Source organism: Notechis scutatus, chromosome 2 (genome assembly GCF_049901735.1).
Source record: "Notechis scutatus isolate UNSWTSFEM ecotype Mainland chromosome 2, rNotScu1.2, whole genome shotgun sequence".
NCBI lineage: Eukaryota > Metazoa > Chordata > Lepidosauria > Squamata > Elapidae > Notechis > Notechis scutatus.
The window spans coordinates 218,533,785-218,550,636 of NC_142010.1; the positions used below are offsets into that span (position 1 = coordinate 218,533,785).

General features: G+C 36.0%; 1 protein-coding gene across 6 annotated transcripts in view; it reads right to left on the reverse strand.

Moving 5' to 3' along the window:
- APC (APC regulator of Wnt signaling pathway) overlaps positions 1–16,852 on the reverse strand; it is a 147,630-nt gene that overhangs the window by 83,241 nt on the left and 47,537 nt on the right. For 2 of the 6 annotated variants that reach the window (XM_087958053.1, XM_087958051.1), the window contains exon 2: positions 11,316–11,359. The gene's annotated coding sequence lies outside the window, so the exon portion shown is untranslated. Of the gene's footprint in view, positions 1–11,315; positions 11,360–12,737; positions 12,848–13,031; positions 13,462–16,852 lie in introns of those variants that run through there. The other 4 variants (XM_026673209.2, XM_026673237.2, XM_087958052.1 and 1 more) reach the window with 4 other exon arrangements.

A 16,852-nucleotide genomic window follows, 5' to 3' on the forward strand; every position in this document is an offset into this window, starting at 1 on the left:
CCACCGGTTGGCAACCACTGGACTAGAAGACCTCCAAGGCACCTTCCAGCTCTATTCTGATTCTGACTCCTGAGATTCCCACCTCCCTCTGCATTTTCCTTGCACACAGAGGATTAGCAGCAAGGACACCCAAGTAGTTTTGCGCTACAGTATATATCATGCTAATAGGATGTATCTTTCTGTTCACACCCACAAAACTAAGTAGATTATTTCCTAGATTATTCACTTGCACTAGTATTACCTATTTTGGGTAATGAAACATCTGCAAGAAAGCAACCAAGCTCAGAGAGCACCAAGAACCCCTCATTTTCAACTCTAAACTACAAATATTCTCCTTTATGGGTAGATTATTTTCCCTTCATCTTCTACTGCTAATAAGTGCCGCAGTTATTATTTGTTAGCCTTTTGAGACTGCTACCAATTTATATAGTAATGTGTGAATGGTTAAAATTACATGTACTAAAATACATTTCATACAAAAGTATTCATACATACTTTTCATATAGATACCAAGTGCAACGTCTTTTCAATACCAGATTATATACGTAGCACTGTTATTTAGTCTTGTTCCTTTGAATTTATTTAAATAGCAGGTTATATTTTATACCCTTTGCTATAATTATTAAAATCATAACTAAAGAATGGCTTAATTTGCACATTTTCTGAAAATAAATTAGGTGAGATTCAAAATTAAAGACCAGTTGAAATCAATGGGATTCCATTTATAAGGTTCATGATTGAAGCCTCATGGATTTCAACTGGGCTGTCCTAACTATAGTTAAGTCTTCCTCCCATTTTTTTTAAAATAAAGAATATTGGTTGACATAATTAAAATTAGAAAATCCTCATGAATGCAATTACTGTTAACAAAAACAGGAAAAACATACACATCTAGAAAAAAATAGCATTTCTAAATTTAAGGTAGATAATGGATTTTAAAGAATAATCTGGATTACCCATCTTTTCCCACAAAAGCAGCAAATTTCCTCTAAAATGCTAACTGCTGCTTATGTTATCAAATATTATTTTTAATATATCCATTTACTTTAAAACATTGCATTGCTTTACAATTTATAATTCTGCTGATACTGAAAAATCCTTGATTTTTCATGCATACCGAAAATCTAAGATGACCTAATTATTTCATTTAAAAAACTATATGACAAGAAAAAAAGAAAAAAACATCACTTTTGCTATTTATTATTAATATTATCCAAGACTGAATAACTCTCAGAATCTTTCTGATGATGAGTGTAAGTCAGATCGCTTCGGCTGAGTGGATGATGAAAGAAAATGAAGAGACTTCATCTTTATTTTCTATTTCAGCAATTGCTTTTTTCAGATGGCAGCTGCTTTGTTACATTCCTGATTGCAGCAATGCAGGAAACATTCTTGTTTCTAGGTAGCCTTTTCTTTTTAGTAAGGAAGCAAAAGCTGCTGCAGCAAACCGCGGAAGTGCCACTTACACATCATGTCAGTAACAAAGGCATATGATTTTGCACCATTTTCAGTACAGAATCTTCCTGGCTTCCCAATGTCAAATCAAATAATTCAAAGCAAGAATAATTCGCTTTCTATAATACTTGCCTCATCTTCCCCTACAGCCTGTTTTGCGAGGCTGTTAGATTCACATCAAAGCATCTCCTCTGTGGCTTTGTGTCTTTTTCTCTGGTTGCTGTTTCTGTGACAGGAGGGAGGGAGGAAGGAGGAGAAGGAGAACCAGAGGATTTCAATGGGCTCAGTTCTCATTCCTCTAAGCAATGAATCCTTTTCATTCTTTGTTGCCCTTCATCCGTTTCCTAAGATACCATTTTCCCGTTTTCTATGTCAAACCTTAATTTAAAACAATCTTTTGTTCCCGATAAAGACATATTTTTTTCAACTGCCTTCTAAGTGCACCATTATCACCTTCTTCCAGCCTGTCAAAAACATGGATTATAATGCTAAGAATCTGTCTCTTGTATATTTCTGTAAAAGTCAAAATGAGGAGACTGGTAAAAACCACCAGGCTGCCCTCTCTAATTTTTGTCAATACAAATGCATGGATCAGCTCATTGCCAGAGATACAAATGCTACTTTTTATTAGGAGCACAATGCCAATGTACACCTACCCCATCTCCGATGCTGACTGCACCTCCATTCAGTCTATATATCCAGTAGCCGCCTGTATTCAATGACTGCGCTACAGTTAGAGCCAATACAGCCACATTCCAATCACGTGGGTGCCCAGCCCAATTCAGCCAATGGCCTGCTTGCTTCGGAGAATATAAAAGACTATGGTTCATACCCAATCCTTCCTTTTTCCTACTCACCCTGACTCTTGTCAGTTTGCTGCCTGGACAATCTACACAGAGAGGGGAGGGGTAACTTGTCAACGAGAACAGGAAAGGACACAACCTTTACAGAGCAAAGAGCAAAACAAAATAAAATGGAGTCAGGGGAAAAGTAATAGCTGGACTTGGGAGAAGAAACCTATCTAAAACAGAATTCTTTTATCCTATTTAGTTGAAGGATTTATCTCTGCATTGAGATGGGATTTTTCAAGAGCAATATTTCTATATTAATGGCAATTGATAATGAATTCAAATTGTTACTATGGAAAAGAATTAGTTCCTTTGATTATAGTGAGAGCCACTTCAGGTCTGTTTTCAATTACTAATGCTGACAGTCATTTAATCCATTTAAATTTCAATTACAAGATCCTGCTTTAGGATATTTTGTTAACAAAATTGCTTTCATTTTGTATTTATAACATCAAGTTTCTGTGATAATGGTAAATTAATTTAAAACAGATTAAAACATTAAACATAAAAACATAGTTTTTAAAGCAACATTGTCTATATTTTACAAAGTTATTTTTAGTTTGCTATAATTTATAAGAAAGTCTTCCTTAAGTAGACTGACGACATCCATCTAATTTTTTTGGCAACAATGTGGAAGTAGTTTATCACTGTTCTTTATGGTATGTTGTTATTATGGTTGGTTGTACAATCAGCCAGATGTTTAGATTTCCCAATGACCCTGGATAGGCAGATTAATAATATTAAAGGTATCACTGCAGGATGTAAGCTGTTGTAAGTAAAGCTGCCTTTTGCAATTGACTGATGGTGATTTTGTTAATGCCAATGGTGTTCAAGTGTGCTCCAGATGTCTTAGAGTAGAGTAGTACTATTGGTACTATACCTACTTTTTTTTGCCACAGTCATTCTACTTTTATTTGTAGGTGTTTTCATAATTTTCTACAGTTATTTCTCTTCTATTCTGCTTCTCTACATATTGCGACACCCATTATCCAGACTTTCTTGTCCTTTCTTATCAACAGTTGTTATGTCTGAAGTGTTTGTGTAGCAGACATTTATCTGATTGAATGTTAAAGTCCAGAGCATTTATTTTTCATTTTCTATTACTCTATTTGTGGGTCTACCAGTTCATGCTTGCAGTCAAGTGGTCTGTCTTGCAGATATTCCAATAAACCATTGTTGCTATTTTCTTATGCTATTTTTTATAATCAATCTGTGCAATCTTATTGCAGCAGCTAACTACATAGCGCATTGTTTCTCAGCTTCTTTGCTATCTGTTGTTGTCTTCTCAATTGTGGCTTTATATGCATTTGTTCTTAAGGCTTGTCTTTGTGACACCATAATTAGCCCCTTTCTTCAATTTTCCTGCTCTTAGCTATTGCTAGGTCCTAATCTGCTTTGCCTGCTACTGTTTTTATGTAGTGGACAATTTAATTTATCTGGTATTTAGTAAGCCTTCATTGTATACTAGCTTCAAGGTAATCTTTTTCACTGACCTTCAAATATTCTTCCAATGTCCCTTTTTCTTCTTCCATGCCCACCTATGCATCTTGGTAAATAAGAGTCTTGTCAAAATCCTTCCACGGATGGAGGGCATAAATTCTTCGCTCTCATGATGTATTTATTACTAACCTTCTTCTTGACTTTAGTGTGCTTGATGTTGTCAGCTTGAAGGATGCTCAGATATTCATAATGATCATCTTCATCCAGATTCATACCAGATTCTTGATGTTATTTCAATATGTCATCTTGATTCTTTCAGTTTTCATGATTTTTCTTCTGCTGATGGTGAAGGTGTAAATTTGTCCAGGCCAAATTCCACTGTAATATTTTGTCTGAATACAAGGGCAGTGTTGAGCAACAATTCTATTTCAAATGGTGTCTTTCTATACAGATTCAAATTGACCCTCTAAAGAAGATAGGCTGGCAGATGTTTGATAGCCATGGCCTAACTTTGTTCAGTACTGTTGATAGAGACATCAATGCAATGACAAACAGTTGCAATCATAGTGAATCTACTTGATTCATCTCTTAATTGTGTCCAGATCTGCATATATATTTTTTGTAAGATGTTGACTGGCTCATTATAGTCTCTCCACTAATGGATTGGTAGAAATATTTCTGTTTTAACTGAAATTGGAAATGCTGCCTGTAGTGTGCTATTACAGATTCATGTCTGTTGATTTTCTTGGCTATGGCTGTTATTTGTTACTTTGTTATTTCCAGTGCTTCCTTGGTCTTGTCTCTAGAAGATATTTCTTGATCAGGTGTTACTTGGTCTTTCTTGTTCAGCTTTTTTTGCTTTCACTTCTCTTCTAGCTTGCTTGCATCTGATGTTGCTTCATGATCTTATTTTCCAACCTGATCTTCCATTTTGATATTGGCTTTTTTTCTTCTCTGTGCATTTTGCACCTAAGATCTTCAGTTGTAATGGCAGGTAAGCTGTCCATCAATTAATCTGTTTCTTGCAGCATGGTGATGTTTATTTGGTATTGGCCTCTTTTAATACTTAAGCTGTGTTTGTAACAAATTTCAATGCAGGTGACATTATTCTGTTGTTGTTTTTCTGCTGTTCTAGATGCTCAGTTGTTCTTCATTTCATATTCTTCTTTTCCAGTTAGATGACTTTGTTCCTTCTGAGGAAAGGATGCCTGGTTTGCAAGTGAAAATACAGTTTAGTAGTGATGCTGACTTTACTATCAACTCTACCCTGGCTTGTCTCTACTGTCTAAGCTATTTTTGGCAAAGGTTTGATTTTTTTGCCCTGGGTAGACATTTGCAGCTCTTCCAATTCTACTTCTATGAATACTTTATTTCATATTATAAATCAGGGTTGACCTATTAATCTCTGTTCTATTATTTCTGTTTCTGGATGTTTTTCTTTCCAGAACTGGTGCATTCTTTTCAAATATCCTCTTCTCTTTGGTCCATTATTTGTTTGTTTTTGGTCTTTGAATATTTGCCATGGGCAAGCAACTTTCTTTCAGTACTGCAGCTGCTATCCCTGGTTGCTCAGCCAATGGTCCTGAGTCCTGTAGCCCAGTTGTCACCAAAAGTCCAGGAATTCAAACACCCTGCATGTTCCTTGTTGACCTGGGCAGCAACTGGTCCAGTATAGGTCCCTGTAAATTACATGTCACCATAATGTTTATGGTAGAGGCACTTCTTTGACTCCTCTGATGAGACTATTTAGTATGCCTGAACTTCTGCCATATTTCTCAATTTCCTCAGAGGACACATGCTCCACTACCACATCAAGGTAGCCCCATTGGGGGATTATTGTATGTGGGTAGTCTATAGTTAGATTCAATTCTAATTAAGAACCTAAAAATTATAAAATTAGCATCTAAGAATATAGACAGTTCCAAACAAGGGGGGGGGGGTGTTGTTTGTTTGTTTTGGTAAAATTAGGGTGTTCAGGACTGAAAAATTCAGTATTTTCAAAAATCAAGGAAGTCCTTTAGCTCTGAGGGCTCAAATCACTATTGGTATAACAACAGATTTCTTTTTCCATAAACGTTTAACTTTGGTCTGCAAGTTCAAGTTTTTTTGTATCATTATTTTCATGGTCTAATTCACGGGTGTCAAACTCGCCGTGTCACATGTTTCATGTCATGTGATATTTCACGATGTTTTTCCCATTAACAGGTGGGTGTGGCCTGTGCATGACGATCCAGCCTGCGGGCCACCAGTTTGACACCCCTGGTCTAGTCTATAACTCTGGGATATTCCCAATGACCTCTCAAACCCATTATTTATACTATCTCTCCAACAACACATCATTTTATTGAGCAGGTATACTTATAGAAACTGATCCCATAAACCTCAACAATCTTTTGGTGAACACCCTGTTTTTTTTTTTACATATAATGTCTGGTTAATTGTAAAGATAATATTCTTCTTAAAATGAGCTTGATTCCTAGTGACTGCATGGACATGTCTAAGTTTTTGCAGCAATACATACATAGATTGCTATTATATCCTTCTGAGGTATTTCCCCCCGCCCCCCAAAGTTTTGATATAATTTTGCCTATATCACTGGTAATCTCAAATCACCAATCTAAGGACTACTGAAGTTCAACCTGATATCACTTTTCAAGATCATTCTGGATCAGCTGGGGGGGGGGGGGGCAAACTAACTACATGCAGGCTATACTTCTTGATGCAGTTATCGAAAAGCTCTATGCAGCACAATAAAATTGAATAACAAGGAATTATGCAGAGATCATCTTTCTAAATGGAAATGTATGATTCACTGAATAAACCATAACTAGATAGATTCACAGAATTGTTGGCTTCACACAATCTATTAAATCAAATACATACATTTGGGTTTTGAACATGAAAACTGAGTTATACAGTAGTTATCTCCAGTTCCAGTTCTAAAGTTCCTAATGGCCCAAGAGTGTATTACCAAAATTCCAAAGGAGAAGGACTGAGGAACAAAGCCTCAAGTACCAATAAAAAAAAATATTATCTGGAAAATTATTTTATCAAATACACTACAAAATAAACAGCATATTTATTAGCTCCAAGAATTTTATAAATGAAAGAAAACTATGTATACATAATAGGAAAGCCTATCTTTTACAGATCCATGGACCAGCAAAATCAAAGTGGGATTACAGGATTACAAAGTATTAGCTCAAGGTAGTTTACAGTTTTGGCCTAGGGGCATCATGAAAAAAATATTGATACTCTTAAGGGCATTGGGAATCAAGAAAGTTTGGAAATCTCTACACTATATTGTAACAGAACATATAACAGAAAAGCATATTTTAAATAAAATAATCATTTTTAAAACATACAAGTACACTTATTTCTTTAATAATAAAATCAAATCTAGCTTTTTAAATTAACATTTGAGATTATTGAAATTGAACAAAATATACTGATTTTCAACATCATTTTTATACATTTGTGTCTCTGTAACAATAAGAAAGCTAGGCACATAAATCCTCATCAATTTTGCAATGAAGCGATTCAGATCATCACATAAAAATTGTCAATTCCAGCACCAGTTAAACCACTGAGCCACCAATCATTCTATTACTCTCTGTGATAAGACACACACAAATCCTATGCAATATCCTACTTTTGTTAAATTAAGGTCGCCAATACCACCTGAAATCAACACTACAGATTCTTCTTTACCCTCCCTTCCCCATACTGGCCCATAAATATATGAGTGACATATTTGTATATGAAGAATTTTCAAGTAATACTGGTATAAAGAGTGAAAATAATAGCTTTTCATTCCATTCTTTTGAAAAACTATGTATATTATAAACATTTCTTTTATAACATTTCTTTTCTTTTAAATATAACAAATTCAGATTTATATTTAGAGTATGTTCAATGATTTTCTGACAAATGTAAGACTCATTAATTTATATGATCTAAGTATATCTGGATCCAATTGTTCATATTTAACTGCACTAATCAAACATCTAGGTATCATAAATCCACATGATAGGAATGAAAAATGGTCCTTTGGGGAATTTTTCAAATTGGAAGAATTGTCATAAAATGGTTACTATTTCAAGAATTCTATTTTTAAAAAAACTTAACAAAATATTTTAAAACAAGATGCTATATCACTGAGTTTTACATGAAAAGAAAACAAAATATATGAAAAAGGTTCCTTACATTTGTCAGTTATTTACAAGAATAATTTTATATTACGTAGTAGCGTTTGAAAATAAATTAGATAAAATATATTGATTTTTATTTGTGGTAATAATTCAGATTTGTGCTTATTTGCAATCACAGTCAAATTACAAGGGAACACTATCTTGCCAATATAACTAATTAAAATCCATTCTAAATTCTAACTTTTTATCAAAAAAATTAATCAAAGGCAAAAAGTGATGTTTTCACACTTGCCAAAAGAACATAATTAGCCATTTCATTTTATAAGAAGAACGGAATGCAAATATTATTGCCAGATTCAGTGGGTTAATCTGCACTAATGTGAAAACAACTACTAGCATAAAATATACATATATTTCATCTACATCAGCTATGTGGCAATTGTAGCAATAGAAGCTAGGAATGTAAGCAAGATAAAATTAATTTTATGCACAAATAGTAGAAATAACTGGGACCAGCTAGAGCATTAATAATTGCATACCTTTTTATAATATAAGTCTTACTTCAAAATGAAGAATAAGTGATTCAGTACACTGAGAAGCCAGTTATTATCATTGTAAAAGTATATTTAACTGGGAGGGTTGCAGAAATGAATGTAATGTTAGTAATCAATCTTCAACCTAATATTTTCTGCCATTTAGTTAACTATTCAAGGGGCAGCTACATTTTACATGCAGTCTTACTTGATAAAATACTTGCTTTTTTGCTTTTCACATTGGATATGCTTAGAAGAATGTAGTTTTGACATATAGGTAGATGTATTTATAAAACATAAAATTAAAACATATATTTAAAGCAACGTTATACATTAATGGAATAAAATAAACCCAATTTTAATCCTTATACAATTACTACTTTAATGTAATACAACCAAAGACCTTTCTGAAGCAAGTATTTCAATAGCTGAAGTCAAGACATTTTGTTCCTCAGTAGAAATAAGAATAGCATAAAGACCTACTTTTTCATGCTAAAAAGAGAGAGGTACACAAACTTATTGCTTAAAGAGGACAAGAACTTTTTTTCCCATTCAATTTACTCTTTTAAATGCATTACACTTGAAACATTTTTGGAAAAAACTTCATGAACCAAGTCCAGTTCTCAAGGTCTAACAATGACATCTAATTAGTGAGCTGTCACTTGAGTTGGCACCAGAAAGTTAGTGAATTACACAGTTCCACATTAATTCAATATTGCACAGATTTTAACATAAGTAGCAAAAAGTCAATTCTTACCATATGAAATAAAACAAAAAATACTGTTAATATAAAGAACATTTACTCATTAGGAATTTTGAAGAAAATTCCCATACTTGCTCCTTGGTTTTGTTACAATTTATTGTGCACAACACTTTCACAAAGTTCAAAGGCACCATAAGAAAATTCCTTATTTTCATACTCCCTCTATTCCAACAGTATTATGAATTGAAGATAAACCCAAGTGCTCTCAAAATTCTTGCACAAAACTGACCGATACATTCGTTCAATATGGCAATGTAACTTTCACCAAAGATGAGAATCTATCCAAAATGCTACATCAGGACATCAATGTTCATGATTATCTTGCATTACATACTATGTAGTTGAAGTAATAATGGAAGTAATTCATATGTCACTTTCAGCCTCTATAAAGCCAGTCACAGTTATGCAATTCTATATATTCGTTCTACTACATTTAGCTTGTTGTAAAAGGATTACAACTACCAACAAAAAATGCAAATCTGAAATACAAAATTGCCAAATATACAGGCAGCAAGAAGACTCCATATGCTCTCTGTTAATATAAACCTTGTTTCATTAACCATTTAGAAATATTTTAAAAATAATGAACAGGGGTGATTTGGAATGTTTTTGTATTATTTCAAGTTCTTGAGCAAAGATGGTTATTACAAAGCAGGAAAATCATTTATAATATAGGCTGGTAACTGATTGAAGGATTGATATAAATGGAAGGTTCTCCAAGAATATGTAATGAAACCATGCTTTTTAACAAGTTTCTAAGTGATTTAATCAGGGGTGAGAAACAAAGTGATTGCAGATTCAGACAGCATCATTAAAATAAATTAGAATAGTTCTAAAAGGAACATTCAAAATGGAGATTGGCTTCAAATAGCAACAAAAAATTAAATGTAAACAAATAATGCACAATGAATCAGCACCCCCCAAAAACTAATAACACATATACAGGTAGTCCTTGATGTATAACAGCTGAGACTGGCATTTTGGTTGTAAGTTATTGTGGTTGTAAGTTGAAGCACCTGTTGACTTGACCCAATTTTTGGACCATTTTTATGGTGGTTGTTAAGCAAACCAAATGGTTGTAAATCAAAATGTGAGCAAATGTGACAGAATTGATGAAGCAAATCAATTCTCTGAAATGGACATTTTGGGGAAGTGCACTTTGTTGCTCTTTTCTTCTAGGGCTCACTCCTGCTCCACTGTCCAGGCCATTCAAGGCCAAAGGCAGACTGGGGGGGTTAAATGAAACTGCTTCATTTAATGACCAAGATTCTGATCCCACCTGTGATCGTAAGGATCACCTATATTTTTTAAAGATACCATGGTCTAATGTAGATTAGATGTAAGCAATTTAGTTTCAGAGAAAACAGGCTATTTAATTCTTTAAAAAGCGACTACTACTTTTCTAATGTTGCTATATCTATGTATACATTCTCTTTGTAAAAAGACACTTTTCTATGTCAACTATCTACCATGCAGTCTACCATATAAAATCTCAAAGTTATGCTGATTACATTTTCAGAAAACCCCTTACATACAATCAATAAACTGCTGTTGATGGGAAAACCCCTTTTCACAGCTGGAAAGATCTAGATAGAAATTGATCTATTATGTTACAGTTAGACATGCAAAGCTTCCACAAACATGGAGACAGAAAATGGAAAAGATAATGTGGAAATATTTTTTCTGTCTCATGTTATTCAAAAATATGGCATAGCACTACAACAAAGAAACACCATTACATGTTTATCATTCACCTTACAACTATCAATAGATCAATCTTCCAGAAATAAAATACTCATTGTATCAGACAAATCTTGTCATAGTTGAACTGATTTTTAACTTTGGTTCAGTACTGAGAAACCATGTTAGTAAGTGCATCCAGGTGACATAGTGATTACTTAGAAGTAATGTAGGGAATTATAAGTTTCCAACAACTTTCATATTAATCTATACATAACAGCAACATATTATTCACAGATTCAATAGTACTTACTACTAATTTCATCAAAGTAAGTTCATGTAGTAAGAAAAGTAGTCCAACAACATATGTCACCACTGAATAACTCATAGAAAAGTACATTCATAAACATACCCCTCCCCAAATATATCACAATATTACACTTACCTGAAGAACAAAAGTTAGATTCCCTCTGCCTCCATACAGTATATCTAAGTAGACAAAATATGTAATGGAAGGATTAGCACAAACAAGCCCTGCTTCAATAAAATCATGAAAACTTAAAATATCCGAATAATTCTAATACAGATGCTCAGTGAACCAATATATTGATTTAATAAAATGCAACTTATTTCATTCCCTTCCCATCAGTTGAATAAAACATTGATGTGTAAATTGTATATTTGTTTGCTCAGTTCCTTTACAAGACTAATAATTCTATAAAGATTAAAATTCAAGGTTAAAGATTACTAACCTATTGTTCGTTAATCACAGCTGACATTGCATTAAAAAAATGAATTACCGTCTTTGCCATTACAGTATTTCAAAATGTTTTTTATTGCCCATGTGAGTTTTATAAAGCTGCTTATCAAAGAGATCTATGACACTACTGTATACCAGGCAAATACAGATCATTCAGTTTGGTAATAATTTTCTAAGCTTCAAACATGAGATATTCCTCATGTTTGATTGAAGATGCTAAAAACAGAACCAAGGACCTAAAAAAATATGCATGTACTACTGTTGAATTATAGTAATCTCACAATCATTTCAACTACTTGGAAAGTGCACTCAGGACCAGAAGGTACTAAGAATATAACAGTTTGGTGTGCATCCTCTTAGAATTTAGTAATCTCCATATTAGGCAAGCACTATAGGTCCCCAAAAAGTTATTTTACCTAGGGTCTGCTGTGGTGTTTGAAATGGCTCTGGCCCAGATAAAAATTGCTACTTTATTAAACTTGTATATGGACTGAAAGGGAAAGTGGGGATCACCACTCACACCTTGAGAATAGCACTTAGCACTCACAGTGCTTTATAGCCCTAGCTAAGCAGTTTACAGAGTCAGCATATTGCCCCCAACAATCTGGATCCTTATAAGGATAAAGTTTTAACAGACAAGTGAATGTTACTGAGAGTAAAAATCCTCACTTCAGTAAATAATATAGGTATTACTGGTTATAGCAAATCAAGACAAACAGTGCCCACATTAAGCCTATTCTACAGCTCAAAATGTACCTGACAATTTTTTTTTGGCAAGTGTTTCTTTGTGTACACCTGTAATTCACCTGTTAGTTACCCTCCAGTCCGCAACTCACCCCATACTATCCAACTTACTACGAGCCGTTCTTCCTAAAAATCCGTACCCAGCTTCTCCCATATAAGAAAACCTTAAGAATCCTGGAAGGGAACAAAAGCCTATTATCCGATCCAGCATCCTGTTTCCCTTCGAGGGCGAAGTTAAACGCTTAGAGAGAAGTCGCCCAAACAGGAAACGAGCTTCTCACGAGACGGCACCGGACCCCAACCCTCCGTATTATTATTATTTTTTTAAAGAAAAGCTTAAGCCAACAGGCACATCGTATTTACCAAGAACGCAAAGCCCCGTGTCCGAATCGCGCAGAATTGCCATGCTTAGATTTTTCAGAACCCAGCCAGACAATGGGGCGATAATGTCTGCGATCCCGTAAAAGTGGGAGGATCTGAAAAGGCGCAACGCCCCTTAAAAGGCAGGATCGCTTTGGTTGGCAAGTCAATACCTCAAGACTGTCAGAGCCAAGTCTAACAGAAAAGGGGAAAAAAAAAAAAGGAAAGGCAGGCAGCAGTGTTCTTCGCAGCCGCCGTGATCGAGAAGGCACATGTCCGCCTAGAGCACACACTCACCTGCCCACCTCGTCGCACTCCACACCCAACGGCGCCGCAGCCTCCGCAGCTCCCCGAACTCTGCCGCCGCCTCCGTCGCGGCCGGTGCTCGGGGGACTCGGCCCCACCAAGGAACCAGGAGATAACCGCCCACACATCCGGGGCGACGGGCAGGCCCTATGGGACACTGCTTACAAGCGGTGGGGACAGCGGGCAAAAGGGGCAACAGTATCCCTTGTCCCGCCACCTTGATCCCGCATTTCCGCGACCGAGAAATCCTCCCCGCTTGGCACGATTCTTGCTCCAAGCGATATCAGACTTTCGCCGGCCTTTGCCTTCCCCTAGTCCTACCTGCCGCCGTCACCGCCCCCTTCCTTCCCTCCCTGCTACTCCCTCAGCAGCTCTCCGCCGCCATCTTGCTTAGGGAGCCTACTTCGGACGCATGCGCGATACTTGGAAATCCAAGCTCCGAAAAAGCTTGCCTTGCTTTTGGGTAGGGTTAACCGGAATGAGCAAGAAAGTGCTCGAGTGCGCCTGCGCTCGCTCACACCTGTTGTGTGACAGAAAGGAAACCCGCGGCTAGTAAAAGGGGCGGAGCTTCGATTTATTCGTGGCTTGTCTTGAAGCTGCAGAAAAGGAGGGGTGGGAGCGGTCACGACGGGCTGACCGTTTAGGTTTCCGAGGTTGAAAGTTGAGAAATTATATGGGAAGAACAGGGTTTAAATGAGTTTGGGTTCTTACAAAGATAAAGCAGTTGGTCTGTGATGCAAATAAGTAATTCTACAGACCACTCATACCAAATGTTCCATATTTCATAATAGTCACTATCTTGTTTATTTTTTAACAGTTTGGTTAGGCTATCCATCTCAGCACATTCATGTATTTTTTTAATTACCATATCCTCTGAAGGAATGGAAGACAGTTTCCAGTTGTGTGCGTAGGTTATTCTGGCTGCAGTTATGATATGCAGAATTAAATATTGATATTTTTTATCCATGCTTGAATCTATCATACTTAGCAGAAAGGTTTCGGGGTTCAAGTTTTAAATTTTGTTTTGTTATATTTAAAATCCAATTTCTAATATTTCTCCAAAACTTCTGAGCACATGGGAAAGTCCACCACATGTGAAAATATGTTCCTTGTGCGTAGTTACATTTCCAACAATTGGGTGGTAGGTTGGGGAACATCTTAGCCAGTCTCGCAGGAGGTGCCAGCGATGGACCATTTTATATAAGTTTTCTTTATACGAGACTGACATGGTTAATTTGTAATTTGTTTGCCAAATGTGTTCCCACTTACCTCATTCAATACTATGACCCACGTTTTTAGCCCAAATTATAATAGAATCTGTAACTGTTTCTTCTTTTAATTTGTAGTCCAAAAGATATTTATAGGTTTTATTAATTGTTTTCTTTTCCTCTCCTAGCCATATTTTATCTAATTCTTGTGGAGTCATATTAAAGCCAAATTGTTCTCTATCATTTTTATAATGGGTTTGTATTTGTGCAAAGGGCCACCATGCTATCTCCTTTCCTTGAATTTGTATTTGGTTCCTATTTTTAAGATCTCCAGTGGTTAAAGAAAAGGTAATATTTGATATTTGGATAAGTTATGGAAAAGACAGAAGATGTGCATTTAATCACAAACTACTGTATATAGAGAAATTAAAACATTAAAAGAACGGAGTTATTGTTACAAGGCAGATCACGTCAATGATAAAGAAAAAAATTAACCATTGCTCAATATATGCTGTAAAATGTGTGTGTGTGTGTGTGTGTATGTGTGTGTGTTTTCTGAGGTTCTCGCGGGTATTTGTATGTGGATCTTTGGCCCCCACCTGAACAGAACACGCCTCCAGCCAATCAGAACACGGCCAACCCCCCAACCAATCAGAACACGGCCAAACCCCCAACCAATGAGAACACACCCCCACCCAATCAGAACACAGCCAAGCCCCCACCCAATCAAGTCACACCCCCATTAGCAGTTAAAAGGAAGAAGCAGCTGCAAGCTCACATCACTCTGAGAAGCACAGAGCCGAAGACACAAGCCTGAAGATGATGAATGAGACTTCATCGAAGCGTTGCCTAGATACTTCCAATCTTACGCGGGAGAAAACCCGAATAACCAAAGATCCACATGTATGTATGTATGTATGTATGTATGTATGTATGTATGGTATTCAGCTTTGTTCGGGTATTTTTCCACGTCATTATAGTTGTGCTTTTAAAGTTGTAGCAACGTTTCGGCAGAATCTCATCTGCCATCATCAGGCTTCTGTATAGTGTTCATCTGTTTTATATATAGATTTGTCTGTTTTAAATGTATGTCAAATAAATATTTTTTCTAGAATAAAAATTAATAAAATTATTTAAAAAAAAAGAAAAGAAAAAAAGTAATTCTACAGAATGTCCCAAGGGTGCTTTTTCAAAAGGCAACTGGACTTTCTGGTTTTTCTTTGAAGATGTTTCGCTTCTCGTCCAAGAAGCTTCTTTAGCTCTTTCTACAAAGAATCTTGAAGGGTCAGTGAACATCTGGAACATTCCAGATGTGTTGGGTTCTAATTTCCATTATCCAAATAAAGAATCTAAACGTCCTCTTATCATCTCCAACTGTTTAGTATTTTGCCTTTATTTAAAAAATGTATGTGTTTTCTTACAGGTATGGCATGGTAAATAAAATTAAAAATAGAAGGATGTGCATATATCATCATCTGATTCATATATTGTACTGAGTTATGGTTTGCTGAATAAGTCAGTATAACTGGATTGTGTTTGTATAGAACCATAAATCAAACTACAATGCCAAGCTTATATAGCAAGGCAAAATTGAACAAATTTCATTATGGTGTAGTACAGTACAATGTACACACCTGGTTGTTGGATATATTCAAAGAGCCAAAGAAGCAAAAGAAAAAAACTAAATATGTCACCTTCCTCTTTTTATTTATCTTTGTGTACCCCAGCTTAATGGCACACAATCATCTTGTTGAGGAAGAATACCTATTTTTAAGTATGAAATATCTAGAAATTTAGGCAATGAAATGGATCAAGCCGGTGATTTTGTGGATCAAGCTGGCAGCCAACGGCTTCCACAAAAGCAAAATCACCGGCTTGATCCACAAAAACACACTGAGACATAATGGAGACCTAGAAGATGAACAGACCTATGGAACAGCTGTCCTGCCCTACATAAGAGGTACTACAGACAAAATCAGTAAGATACTACACAGGCATCACATCAAGACTGCCTTCAAAACAGACAGAAAAATAGCAGCCATCCTTAGAAACCCCAAAGATAAAATTGACCTGGAAAACCAAGGCATATATGAAGTCCCCTGTGCATCATGCCCTGCCACATACATTGGACAGACCAATAGAAGAATAAGTACCTGCCTGGATGAACACAAAAATGCAGTAAAAAAGTTGGAACACACTTCCTCACTAGTCCAACACATGAAAGCCACAGGTCATAGCATCAACTTCAATGGCACCAAAACCCTAGCCACTATAGAAAACCCCAGCCACAGAATTATCAGAGAAGCCATAGAAATTGAAAAAAGACCTGAAAGCATGAATAGAAGAGATGACTCCACCAGACTGTCAATTATTTGGAAGCCTGCACTCACAAACAAAAAAATCTCCACACCACAAGCCAGGCAAACACCTGGGCACAAACAGATCCCCCTGATACCTCCAGCTCAAACACACCCCAACCAGGCACCCAGATGAAACCTACCTTCCTAAGAAATGATAGCCGTCCATTTACTCAGAGCCAAGCTGCACTAAAAGCCTCCAATACAGGAACACAATGTTGCCAGCCAATCAAGATACACACACAAA